We start from the raw sequence: 12,720 nt of genomic DNA on the forward strand, positions 1-12,720 counted from the left end.
AATTAGGTTAATAAATTTTCCCCGGGAGGAAAAAAAAAAAAAAAGTTGTTTAAAATAAGAAACACTTTAGGCAGGGCACAGTGGCTCACACCTGTAAACCCAACACTTTGGGAGGCCGAGGCCAGACGGTCGTTTGAGGCCAGGAGTTCCAGACCAGCCTAGTCAATACAGCGAGATCCCTGTCTCTAACAAAAAATACAAAAATTAGCCGGGCATGGTGGCACATGCCTGTAGTCCCAGCTACCTGGAAGGCTGAGGCGGGAGGATCGCTTGAGCCCAGGAGTTGGAGGCTGCAGTGAGCTGTGATCTGGCCACTGCACTCCAGCCTGGGTGACAAAGCAAGACCCCGTCTCAATCAATCAATCATATAAGCAAGCACTTTAAAGTGGGATTATTGGACGTATTTTAAAAGGGAAATGAGGTGAAGTAAATTTCTAAATTATTTTCAGTCGAGATAAGTTACTTTGGTGTCTCCTGAAGGCATTAAAGGTAACTTTTGTTGACATTTACTTACTGACAGAACAAGGCAAACAATGAAAGATGAAGTATTGGCCGGGCGCGGTGGCTCACGCCTGTTATCCCAGCACTTTGGGAGGCCAAGGTGGGCGGATCACGAGGTCAGGAGATCGAGACCATCCTGGCTAACACGGTGAAACCCCGTCTCTACTAAAAAAAAAAAAAAAAAAAAATACAAAAAATTAGCCGGGCGAGGTGGCGGCGCCTGTAGTCCCAGCTACTCGGGAGGCTGAGGCAGGAGAATGGCGTAAACCCGGGAGGCGGAGCTTGCAATGAGCCGAGATCGCGCCACCGCACCAGACCTCATGCTTTCCGGGGCTGATCAAAGTAGTTGAAAACCAGTACCTTCTAACGGATCAGGACTGGCAACATAACCTTGTTCTGATTTAAACCCTAACACAGCGGCGGCTTAGCTGTGTGAACTTAGGCAAGTTAATTAACCTCTGTGTACCTCCTTTTTTCATTTTAACTAGATATAACCTAATTGATTTGAGCAGTAAGTGGTTGAATCTTTGTAACACACTGAGAACAATGCCATTATATACTAAGCACTCAATAAACATATACTGTTATGATTCACCATTATCAAGTACTGTTGTCACCACATGTGGATTTCCTTAGTTCTCTTGAGATACCTTATTCAGATTATTTCGATGGGGAACCCTGGCAGCAGGACCAAGAAACAGCAGGCCCTCCAAGCCCTCATGTTGCCAGCCCCAAGACACCAAACATGTCCAAGAAATCTCAAGAAGAGTGTCGTCTGATTCCCAGGACAGAGACTGAGACAGGTGAAAGATTGCTGAGCAGTTTGTAATGCTAGGCAGGGCATAGCGGCATCCTCTTCCCTGATCCCCCCATCCTGGCACTTCAGTGACTTCTACTTTAAAAGGGTTTATTCCAAGTATTTGTTTTATTTACCTTCACCGTTTCTCCTATCTTGCTGCACTTTTGCAAAGTTTGAGCAGGCAAAGTCCAAACTCGATTTATTTTAAAACCTAGGGGGCAAACCAAATAGGATTTTTCTTAAGTCAGTACTAAGTAAGGGTATATGTAATTTGTCTAGCCCATGATAGGATCATAAATATTGCATTTTCCTTTCTAATATCTTTTTCCCTATCTCAACCACCTATATTCTGCTGCCCCCAAGTATACAAGAATCTCCCGTATTATGGAAGAGTGAATTGGGAATGCAGATCAGTTCTCCCAGTGCAAATGTGCCCTTCAAATTGGAAATGATCATTCATTGTTGCCTAGTGTAATATATCACCTGGATTCCATGCAGAACATCAGTTAGGATTCATTTTATCAGATATATCTTAGTAATTCTATTCTGATATTTGATGCCTCCCTCTATTTCTCTCTCTTCCTCCATGGTTCTTTTCAGTTTGGAGCAATCCTCTCTTTTTCCAGGCGTTTTTCCTTTTTTCTGTCTCTAATATTACCCATTCCTAGGACTTTCCTGCTTTTTGAGCTTGGAAAGCTTCTCTGATTTTTCCTGCCACCCTGCTTTTGAATGTCCCGTGGTCTGGCTCCTGCCCTCCTGAGTCATTCTCCTCCAGTGAAACCCACACAGTTTGCTCTTCTGAAAGTCAAACTGCTTCACCAAGCAGAAGAGTGGAGCAAAGCCCCCATCATGTGACCTTGTACTGAGAGACCAGAAATTATCTTCTGTTACAGGCATGATTCTCATGTCCCCATTATGACAGGGGTGCCTGGTCTTTCTGAGGACCTCTATGGATTGCTTTGGAGATATGAAGATTAGGTTTGGAGATGCCACAAAGATTCCCTTTCATCAATGGACCTTCTCACCTCTTCCACCGGTACATGTTTCTGTTTACTTCCCTGATGAGCAGCTCTAAGTTGTTTATTGGTAGGTTTTATTTTATCAGTGGTTCTTGTGATAAGAACTGCTCTCTTTGACTGTGTAGCACTTCTGCATACTGCTCTGAGAAATCTGTAGTGTTCACAGTGGCTTTGGGAGTCCAAGGTGGGAGAATGGCTTGAGACCAAGAGTTCAAGAGCAGCCTTGAGGCTCCATCTCAAGAAAGAAAGGCAGTGGGAAGAGAGAAAGAGAGAGGGAAAGAGGGAGAGAGAGAGAGAGAGCAAGGAGAAGTAGTAGTAGAAGAAGAAGAACAAGAAGAACTAGAAAAAAAAGAAAGAAGGAAAGAGAAAGAGAAAGAAAGACAGAAAGAACGAAAGAAGGAAAGAAAGAAAGAAAGAAAGAAAGAAAAAAAGAAAAAAAAAATTCGTGGTCTCTTTTCAAGCCTTTATCGCAGGGCCACAAGCTGTTGCCTCCACTTCATCTGTTGCATTCCTTGGTCCCAAACTTCTTAAGCTTTCAAAGATGTGTTCAAAGACTTTGTAATAACTTATGAAACTTTGTGAAAGTATTTCCTCCCGAATTCTTCCTGCTGGTTTATTTTCCATTTATCTCACAGAAATACCAGCCAAGGAATGATGACTGGCTCTTTAGGGTCTTGGGCTCCTCTGGATTATCTGGAAAGAGGGGTCTTCCATACCCCTCCCACTGCCAAAGTGGTAGTAGCTCTTCTGAATCACCCAGGAGGAAAATACAGACTTGCCCCCACGATGTGGAGCAGGGCACTCCTAGCTTTGCCAACATCTCCCCTGCCTTGGAGGGAGTTTCCTTCTGTATGGGAAATGGGAGTGACAGGTTCTATAGAGTGGTGATGTGGACACCAAGAAGGTGTGCTATCATTTTCTATCAAATAAAAATGCAATTTTCAGCAGACAGGAGTTAGATGAAGAGGCCCAGGTCCATCTTGGATTTTTGAGCCACGATCACTGGAAGGGAGGAGTCCCATACCTCTGGCATGTCAACGGTGACAGCTACCCTAACCCTGGAGGTGGTTCGAGGGACAGAGCTAAAGGGAGCCTCAGTCGGTCCATCAGAAGGTTCAGTCCTCCTGTCACCCAGCCTCCCACAGCCATTTTGAAATATCTTTCCAAAGAAGACAATGGGAAACATCTAGAGAGATGCTGGGCCCCCAGAGAAGGCAAGCACTACCTCTTTTGGAGGGAAGCATATCTGCAGGTTTGGAAGCCCAGGCCCTGCCAGGAGTTTTACAGGACCTCAGCCTACCACAGCACAGTAGGCATTCACTAAAGTGTTGTGGACTACATGGTTTCATCACTTTCCTTTATCCTTGCCTTTCCTTCAGCCAACACTCCTTCCTCCTCTCCCTTCTCTGCAGGGAGCTACAGCCTTCCCAGACCTCTCCTGCTAAAATATCAACTGCATCCCAGCTTTTCATACCCGTTCACTCACTACCCCACCCTTGGTCCTTCAAACTTCTCCTGAGCTGAGCTTCAGACTTACAACCAATCTCCTGGCAGGGTGCATATATATATATATATGTGTGTGTGTGTGTGTGTGTGTGTGCGCGCGTGTGTGTGTGTATTGCTGTTTTCTAGACCATCAGCTCTGCCAGGGCAAAGACTTTGGTCCGTTTCGTTGCTGTGGCGCCAGCACTAGGAAAGGCACATAGTAGAAGCTCAATAAGTATATGTGGAATAAATGAAAGGCCAAGGGTGCCAGAATGCGATCGACTCCAGAAGCCAGAAGACTAGCCGGGCCAACGATTCAGTGGGAGAAGAGGGGGACAATCAAATAATCTGGTGACCAGCAAGGTTCGCAGGTGCCTCAGGTCCAGGAGATGACCCGTGATCAAAGGAGCCTGAGAACTTTCAGAGGGAGAATGAATGATTGAATGTGAGAATGCGGACACCGGAGTGTGCCCAGCACGAAGGAAACAGCAAGGAAGAGGGTGGTGCTCCAGGCGCTGCTACACTCTGGCGGGTGGTGCTCGCGGGCCACTGCCACACGCACTCTCGTCTCCGCTAGTGTGGCCCAAGCAGCGCAGTGGGGCAGGTTCCTTCGCAGGCCACCGGGTGCCCAAGGCTGCGTGCTAGGGCTCAGTAGCTCCCGGCAGCGCGCTCGAAGGAAGGGTTCAGTGTGCGGTGAGACTTTCTGCTTCCCGGGGAGGCTCCGAAAGGCCCTCGAGCCAAGGGCGCCCGAGGACGCGAGGGTGGGCAGGCCAGTCCTTTAGGGTGGGGACCAGCCCTCCGACGCCAAGCTTGATGCAGCTTTTATAATTTTTCTTTATCCAGCAGAATCTCTTGAAGGGACGACGGTCCAGGCTCAAAGCGCAGAAAGGTTAGGACCTACTAGTATAGGGTGGGACTAGGGAGCAAGGTCAGGCCAAGAGGCCAAACCCTGCTTTGCTGAGAGAGGTGGTCGCACAGGACACCCCGCCCCAAGGCGTTCTCCCTTGAAAGCCCAGGGTCCCTGCCTTCAGAGGACGAGACTGCTGCGGGGCTGCCCGGAAATAACCTGAGTTTGCACCCACCCCCTCTAACCCCAGTCTCCAGCCAGCTTTCCCACTTGCGACCCGGAGGCTGCGAGCTTTCCCGGTTCTCTATGCCAATAATTGGAGGATCCCTCTCTCTCCCCAGAACTCACTCCTCAGCAGTGTGCTGGTCGTACAGCAACCTATTCACCTGGGAGGAGTTGGTCGCCCGGACGACTTCTAAGGTCTTCCCCGCGCCGTCCCCCAGAGTAGTTTTTCGGGGCGTCCTGGGGCAACAGGAGGTTTTCTGCCTCCCCCTGTCTCTTCGCCCCAGGCTCCTTTTCAGAGGGTCCTAGGGAAGAGGAGGACTGAGAACCGCGTGGTCCCCACTGAGCCTGGGGGTGAGGGGACGGAGGAAATGGGCCATGAAGTGTCCTCGCGAGTCCCTGTGCGAGTTTCTGAGCGCGTGCCCAAAGAGTGAGTGGGAGGCATTTCCCGGCCTGTCCAGGGATCTAGAGCGGTCCTGCTAGCGCGCAACCAGCCCGTGTTTCCGGGAGCGCCTGGTGAGCAGCCAGCGCCAGGCGAGCCCAGAAAGGTGGAAGTCACGGTGGAAACGCCCGCCACGCTGCTGCTTCTCCAAACGCGCTCTGGGAAGGGATTAGGCGCCCCCTGCACTTTCGCTTTGGGCGTGATTGATGCGAACGGCGAGCTAAGGGCTGCGTAATTAATAAAGATTATGCCGGTTTTGTGGAAACGTTCCTCTTAATTAATGAAGGAGGGGGGTTCTAAGGGTGTTTGATTTGCATTTGGAAAATTCCCTCGGCGGCTCGGGCTCCGTGGTGAAGCGGCCCCAGGGACCCGGGACTAATTGGTAACCGCCCGGCCGAGGCGTTCTTGTTCCGGATCAAGTATACCCCCATCCTGTTCCCCTCGCCCCGAGGTCTACCGGGCTGCACTCCCTGGGGCTCAGGGCCCCACTCAACTCTGTCTGCATTCACTCCTCCTCGAATGGGTCTCCTTGCCTTCTGCGGACATTGGCGGGCACCCCCGCCCCCTAGCCCCGCACGTTTCCCGCAGAGCTTCCTGATCCTTCTCCATCTAGAGGGTACCTCCAGGAGCCCAGATCGCCGATCCTTGGGCTCGGCCAGGGCTTCCGTCGCTGTCCCCTGGGAGGGGGCCGAGGGATGGAAAGAAGCATTTATTCCGTGTCTCTAAGGCCAAAGGGCGCTCAGGGAACGCTGAGAACCCTCCCCGCCCTGCGTGATTTTGTGTGTGTGTGTGTGTGTGTGTGTGTGTGTGTACATGTGTGGCTGTTTGTGTCCCTGTATGGGTCGTATATGTGTGTTTCTAAATATCTGGGAGTGGTGCGTTTTGTTAAAATACTACCTTTTCTCGGGCTTTACTGTTCACCTGCTGCAGCCCAGGCAAAAAAAGTCTCCTCTCCCTAGCGTTGCCGCCGTGAAACACACTTTCGCTTTAACCGTAGACTCCTCCTGGTCCCGGGTTGGAGGGGGAAGCAAGTGCTCCCTGCCCAGAAGGAACTGGGGGCAGGGAGGTGGGAGAGACCCAGTGGCCGCGTGCAGGGCCCGAGAGCCGAAAAGTGGCTTCAAAGGTTTTGGTAACGACTCTTCGGCCTTTATTTATGCCCCTATTAATACAATATCCATCATGTAGATATCGATCTTTATCCTTTAAACTGATACGCTGAGAATCAATTAGCCATGCAGATTACATTTCCTACATATCCAAATGTTAATCTCTTAGGCTCAGAGCCGGTGACATTATATTTTTGCAGCCAGATAGTATTAGATTTCTTTCAGAAAAAAAGAAGACGAAGAAGAACAGGAAGAAAGACTCTCCGAGGCTCCTTCCTCTTGGGGCTACTTGTCTTAACTCTTGGCCAGGCTGGGGCTGGGGTGCCCCTCACAGAGTTTTCCGGGGCCAAGAAGCGAGACCCCGAGGATGGTGCGCGCGCAGGGCCACGGCGGGGAGCCGGGCAGCTTTCTGCAAGAGGGCTGTGGGAGGTTGGCGGGTTATCGAGGGGTCTGCCCTTCTGCCGCGTGCTCCCTCCAAGCTAATCAACGCGTCTCCGTGGCCCCTTTCGATGGGTTTCTGTGTCGGAGATGGTCAGGTTTCATCTTTTTAGAATTTTTCCACCTGGTTCTCCAATCTCCAAGGTTCTGGATCAAAATTATTCTCCTGTCCCTCGCCCCCAAACCTACGACTTGTTTAAAGGTTCATCTCCAGAAAAAGAAACTTTATTTAAAAGAGGAAACGGGTGTTTTCTTGGGTGATGGGAGATGAAAAAGTTTAAGGTCTAGGAAGGAACTTAATGAAAGTCATATGTAGAAATTCAGGAAGCTGAGGCATCCTGCTTTGGTTGTGGTGATGAGAGTTTCTCCCCTCTTCCCTCGCCCACGCCTTCCCTCCATTCTTCCCTCACTTTAATATATTTTTTAAAAATTTATTTCCTTCTTTCTCTCTTTCCTTCTCCCTCTCTTTCTTCTTTTTCATCCCCTCCGCCTCTTCCCCAGTTTTGAAAGAGTGAGGGGTCGAGAGAGGACGTGTCCTAGGGTGGGCAGCCCTCCTGGGGTCTGTGGACTGCGGGCTCTCAGGAGACGCCCGGGTGGAGTCGAATATCTCCGAGAGGCAGGTGCGCGCAGCACGCTTCAAAACGCCTCTCTGCAGTCCCAGGTCCGCGCTCCCCAAGACTCTGGCCAGATTGCGCGGGGCTTGGCCCCTGACAACTCTGCCTCCTCCACCTGTCGCGTTTACTCCGTTTAGTTGGCTATGCAGTCTCTGGCCCCAGATGTGCTTTTAAAACCCGAGGAACGCGGGTGCCGGACTGATTCTCAGCCTCTTCCCTCGGGGTCCCATGATCCCACTGTGGCGAGCTTCCAGGCTTAGCGAGGAGATGTGGGTTTGAACATTCGTCTTCCATGTTTCTCTTTTCTTGCTCCTCGCGTCACTGGCCCCTCTTCCCTACCGCTGAAATCCGTCTCGAGGAGAAATTTTCTCCGAGGGTTCCAGAGACCCAGGCTGAGAAGCGGCTGCGGCTCACTGCGCTGGTTCAGGAGCTGGGGCCGCGTGGAGTCGGAAGGAGTCCAGTATGGATCTGAGCGAAATAAAGACCAGTTAGTTGTCCCCGCCCAGTACCCTCCTCCCCCAACAGCAGGACACACAGCCCCAGCTCTTTGTGTACAGGCGCCCGGGGGCAAGAGTTCCTGGAGTGGTCACTCGCCTACTTTTTTGCTCCAGGAATCAAGGAAACCAACGGACCCCAAGATTTCTTTTATTCACTTCTTCCAACTCTGTTCCCGCCCCGACCTCACTCACAGCCTTCGCCTGACTCTGCAGAGGTCAGACTTTCTGGTCTTTCCAAGGCCCAGGCTGCCTGCCTCCAATATAAGACGGTCCCTCAGCTAAGTAAGGCCCTTCAACTCTTACCCCTTTCACACACTCCAGGTTCTTTCACTCACACACATACACACAGCCCGAATACACACAGTCCCCGAATACACACACCAAAGAGCAGTTACCGAATTTCTCTTCTAAACATCACCTCCACCCCACCATGAACTTTTACCTAATTGAGTAGAACATTTTTTGGAAGATTAGACAGACTTACTCTAATTTTCTAAAAGACACCTTCCCCCACCCCCACCCCCCCCCCCCCGGAGAATCGGGCTTTGGAATCTTGTCTTCCTTGTTTTGCCTAAAAATAATTTTCTCAGACCCAAATGGACTAGGAGACCAACTGCGATGAGATGTATTCTCTCCCTCCCTCCCTGGCTTTAAAAACCTCTTTCTTCTTTCCCTCTTTTCTTTTTCCTTTCCTATTTTCCTTCTTCCTTTCCTATTTTCTGTCTTCCTTCCTTTCTTCCCACAAACCACATGTTCTTTATTGTAAACCCGCTCACAAGTTCCCTGGGGCTCCCCCAGCTGCAGGAACAAACCCACTTCGGCTGGCCTACACCACGTTTCAATGCGATGTCCACATCCTCATCCAGTCCCTTAATCCGAATTCATCCCGACTGATTTTTCGATGGGGAGAAGAGCGGCGCCAATGCTTTTGACAAATAACTGCGGGGGGCCTAATGGCGGTCACTGAGGCAGCGGCTGCGAAGGACCACGGGTTTAACCCGGGCATTCATCAATCCTGTATCATCACATCCGGACCGGAAGCTCATGATCAGGAACCTGGCGTTTCGATATCCTCCCCGTGAGCCCCCGGCAGCCTTTCTGTGGGACTGGGGGTTTCTCAGCGTTTGCCCAAATTTTACTGCATCCTAAGAGTCACGCCTGGGGCTGGGCGGGTGGCCAGGAGCTTCTCTGCTCGACCGTGTCAGCCTGCTAGAGCTTGGCCCTTCAGACAGGATGAAAAAGGCCTGGGTGGCAGACGCCAGTCCCGCTCCCTACTAGGTCAGGGACATTATTTTGAATAGATCATAATTTCCTCTTAAGACTTGTGTTTCACTGAGTATGAACTCATCCCTCAGAGGCCCGGAGAAATTCATGGGCCATGAAACCCTTGTGCCAGTGTCCTCAAGTGCGGAGGCTGTGCGCTGAAGGGTACTTCGCAGCCCAGACTGAAGTCACCCAAGCGCGACTAGGCTGTAGGTCCACGCATCCAAACGGGCTGCAAGGTAGAACCTTCAAGCCAACAAGGGGAAGCTCCACCCATGCCTGGACAGGCAGCCCACTGTTAATTTCACCTGCAGCGACTCTGAAATTGGAGGTAGAGGGGCAGAGGGGGCAACAGAAGCTATTTCCCCCGCCCCCCGTTTTTTTTTTTTTTTTTTTTTGTTTGTTTTGGGTTTTTTTTTTTTTTTTTTTTGGTCAAATTATCCAAGTACTGTCTTCAAGGCTCCGGTTTCATTTCGAACGTGCACAGAGCGTGAGTGGAGGCTAGGTTCGTTCACAACACCAAGAGTCCCCCTGATGCGTTCTGGGTAATTTGTTAGCCCGGGGAAACTCCACTGCCTCCCAAACCTGGGTTCAAGGATGCAGGCACGGGCCCTCGCCTTCCAAGCCCCACCGCTGGGGCATTCCTTTACCAATTAGCACCTGTACCGCGGCCAAATTTGGCACCAGGACTCCTTGGCTCACCGGCTCCGGATAGGGAAGTGGCCTGGACTCCCACCAAGCTGCGGGGATTGGGGGTGCGGTGGCTTGGGCTCCGGAGAGACTTCAGAAAGAAATAAACGGGAGGCTCAAGCCTCGGAGATGGAAAAAGAGTGGCTGGAATCACCCGACTTTCCTGAGACCTGTTGCGCCCAGTTCTGCGGAGTCCCCGGCTCTGAGCCGGGTTAACTTCGGCAGAGTGCGGGCGCCCTAGGCCGGGCAGCCTCAGCCAACATTACTGTCCTGGCCATCCCAGGTCGGACTTCTGGGACACAGGCCACAAGAAATTTAGATTCCCGAAGTCTTTGGATGTGGCCCAGCTGTCCAGAGCCTAAGGGTGCGCATCCATCCCTCTCCGTGTCTCCAGGCACCTTTGGCCACTGCCCGGTGGAGAAGGGCGGAGCTGATCATCTGGGTACATATGAACCTCAGAGCGCTTGGCAGAAGAGAAAGAGGCCGGAAAGGAGAGAAAATGAGTCACCCCCTGATTCCGGAGTCACATCCTCGTGGCCTCCATTTGTACGATTTTATAGCAAGTGGTGGCTAGTTTATGAACCAGCCCCCATGGACACTTAAGACTCGGCTCAGCCGGCAGTACCTCCGTTCAACGGTCTCGCGGACTCTGCAGTCTAAGGGACCCGGAGAAGGAAGCTTGAACAAGCGCCTCCCTCCAGCATCTGCCGGCTCTCAGGAGAGAAAACTGCCGGCAGGAGAGAGACGGGTGGACTCTGGGAGGGCTTGGCCAAGCCCCCGGCTCAAAAACAAATGAGACTCAGTCCTAGATGTTCTTTAACTGCTCGCGGGGTGCCAGAGTTTATTTTAGCTGAGAGTTGAGCCTGCATTTGCCTTCTTGAAATTACACTTCGGATACCTCCTTCACCCAACAATTACCGCTGACCCCAGAAAGTGCTCTGTCGGCTCTGCTCAACCTTTGGGAAGAAGAAAACTTGGAAAAAGTCTAACTCTCAAAACGCTGTCGCTGAGAAGTGGCTTAAAAAATAAGGACACAGGCTTTGGTGACCCCAGCTCCTTAAAAAGAAAATAAGACAATTTTCCCCTTGGAAAAAAATGGAATCATAATTTGTAAAACCAAGTTAAACAAGGCACATGCCTCCCTCATGGGTCCAGACATTTTTGGGAGTCTCCTGAGACCTGTCCCCGTGGCTCTGAGGGTCAACCAAGCCTTCTGGCATCAGGCAGGCTGAAAGCTTGTCTGTTTTCCCCTATGGTGGGTGGGTTTTTAAAGGACCAACTTGTGGACTGCTGAGCAGCTATACCCCAACCCCCTCACCCCCACCCCCACCATCTTGCCTTCTGAGTTTGCCTTAATTAGGGAATGGCGAAGTACGGTGGGGGCCCGAGTTCACGTCAAAACTGTCAAAGGAGGTGGGGGAGGGGGACAGAGAGAGAGGAGTGGAGAACTCCTGGCGCACGAAAAATTCAAAAATCGTAAAAGGAAAAGGGGGAACTTGAAGCCCAGAAGTCATTGTTTCCTTTATTTCAAAGGGAAAAACCTGCCCGATTCTCATCCTTTTGATTGATTAAGGCCCTGAATACCTCGCGGACCCGGAGTGACAGTCCCTGAATAGACTCGAGCGAATAAAGCGCAGTGCAGAGCGCGGGGCTGGCACTCGGGGGTGTAAAGGAGGCGAGTTCGCTGGCACTTACCAAGTTATAAATAAAAGGCTATGCACAATGGTACCTTCTCTGAGGACAGACAGTCTTTACAACACTCCTGGCGTCATATCCTGCTGGGGACACTTCAGCTCCTAGCCAAGACTTCGTTCCTTTTATTTTTCCAGCAGTTTAGTCTGAATGCCATAATAAATTCCTGAGAACAAACGCTGCAGCCGGGCAAAACTTTAACATATAGACACATCTCTGTCGACGCATCGGGGATCTATATGTGGAGATTTAGAGCCGCAGCTTGCCAGAGGGGTTTTTAAATCAAGGAGAGGAGCCGGGTTTTTTTCTGCACCCTCCCCCCATACCCCCAGCCTTCAACTAACGAGGGCTTGGGCCTAGCGACGGCTGCCTGTGCTTCACACTAGCCCAGCTTGCAGACGGAGAAGACAAAAGAACATCAGCGCACCCTGGACTCACTCCCGGGAGAAACCCCATCGAGAGGACCCCTTAACAAGCCTAGGCCAAGGGGCACTGACCATAGGAAGGAAAGCTAAATATGTCTGGGGCCCCAGATGCCTTCTTATTGGAATTGTGCCCCCTCCAGTGGCAGTAAGCCAAGAGAAATGAGAGCGAGACCTACAGGTAGAAAAAATGAGACATAGAGAGACACAGGAAATCACAAGAGGAATAGAGGCAGAGCGAGACACATAAAGAGAGACACAGAAAGAGACAGAGAGACAGAGAAATAGAAAGTCAAGGAAAGAGAGATCAGACACACACACACACACACACACACTCACACACACACACACACAGAGTGACAGAGACAGAGAGACGGAGACTCTTCTCCACCCTCAGCTACTGCCATTTCCCTAGGGCTGTCTCTCTCAGTTTCCACCGGGCCACCCTTCTCTCCTGGGCAAGGGGCGCAGCGCGGGTCCCCCTCGGGGCCGGCAGAGGCCTCGGCACCACCAGAGATGGGAAGAGAAAGTGGCCGCTGTCGCCCAATCAGCGCGTGTCTCCGCCACCCGGGACGGTCTCCCCATCGGCCAATCGCAGCTCAGGGCTCCTGACCAAGCTTTGGGTAAAAGAATTAATAAATGCTCCCGAGCCCGGATCCCCGCACTCGGTGTCACCACAGGAG

At 51.3% G+C, this 12,720-nt stretch overlaps 1 pseudogene; it reads right to left on the reverse strand.

The window, feature by feature from the left end:
- Positions 1-7,282: 7,282 nt before the first annotated feature.
- LOC126933028 (coiled-coil domain-containing protein 140-like) lies at positions 7,283-7,767 on the reverse strand (annotated as a pseudogene).
- Between the last annotated feature and the right edge of the window lie 4,953 nt (positions 7,768-12,720).

Source organism: Macaca thibetana, chromosome 12 (genome assembly GCF_024542745.1).
Source record: "Macaca thibetana thibetana isolate TM-01 chromosome 12, ASM2454274v1, whole genome shotgun sequence".
In the NCBI taxonomy this organism is placed as follows: domain Eukaryota; kingdom Metazoa; phylum Chordata; class Mammalia; order Primates; family Cercopithecidae; genus Macaca; species Macaca thibetana.